Consider the following 1,026-nt stretch of genomic DNA (forward strand, 5'->3'; position numbering starts at 1 on the left):
GTCTGGCAACTGACCCCCACCCAGCCACTCACTCATATGCTTCCCTCCACCCCAACCCCCCACCAGTGGCATGGGGCAGAAAATCAGTGGAGTAAAAGTGAGAAAACTCATGGACTGAGGTAAAGACAGTTTAACAGGTAAAGCCAAAGTCCTGCACTCAAGCAAAGGAAAATAAGGAATTCATTGACTATTTCTATGGGCAGGGAGGTGCTCAAGCATTTTCAGGAAAGCAGGGCTCCACCATGCCTAACAATAACTTGGGAAGACAAATGCCATCACTCCCAATGTCCCCCCTTCCTCCTCCTTCCCTCAGATTTATATTGCTGAGCATGATGTTGTATGCTATGGAATATCCCTTCATTCAGGTGGGGTCAGCTGTCCCGGCTGTGTCCCCTCCCAACTTCCTGCACACCCCCAGCGCACGCGCTGGAGGGGTGATGTGAGGGCAGAAAAGGCTTTGACTCTCTGTAAGCACTGCTCAGCGGTAATGAAACCATCCCTGTGTTATCAACACTGTTTTGAGCAGAAATCCAAAACACAGCCTCACACCAGCTCCTCTGAAGAAAACTAACTCTGTGCCAGCCCAAACCAGCACGGAGGCTGTATTAGCAGTGCCCGTGGCCTGAAAAAACAGTGTGACATGTGCTGGAGGACAGACAGTTCAATCCAGGGTAATAAATAATGTATCCACTGAAAGTGTTGAAGTTGTCTGCTTCCCAGAAACCGGCAGGCTGTTGCTTTCTAACTTCCTACTTTTCATTTGGCTGCAAAATACCTGAAAACATCCTGAAAGAACCTTTGGCTCCAGTCTCCACTGCAGCTCCTTCGTCTTTGTCTCCTCGCAGCCTGAAGGTGAGGGCCTCTGGCAGGGGTCTGATATCAGAAGAAGGGACCACAGGGAGGGGGAAAATAATGATGAAATTTCCTGAATAGTAAACAGTTTGGGTTGTGGCGGTGTTTTTTAAGGCGCGGGTCCCTCTGTGCGTTCGGGGCGCTCTGCTGGCAGGTGCTGGTGGGTGGGATGCC

Source organism: Eurypyga helias, unplaced genomic scaffold, assembly GCF_000690775.1.
Source record: "Eurypyga helias isolate BGI_N326 unplaced genomic scaffold, ASM69077v1 scaffold18294, whole genome shotgun sequence".
Lineage (NCBI taxonomy): Eukaryota > Metazoa > Chordata > Aves > Eurypygiformes > Eurypygidae > Eurypyga > Eurypyga helias.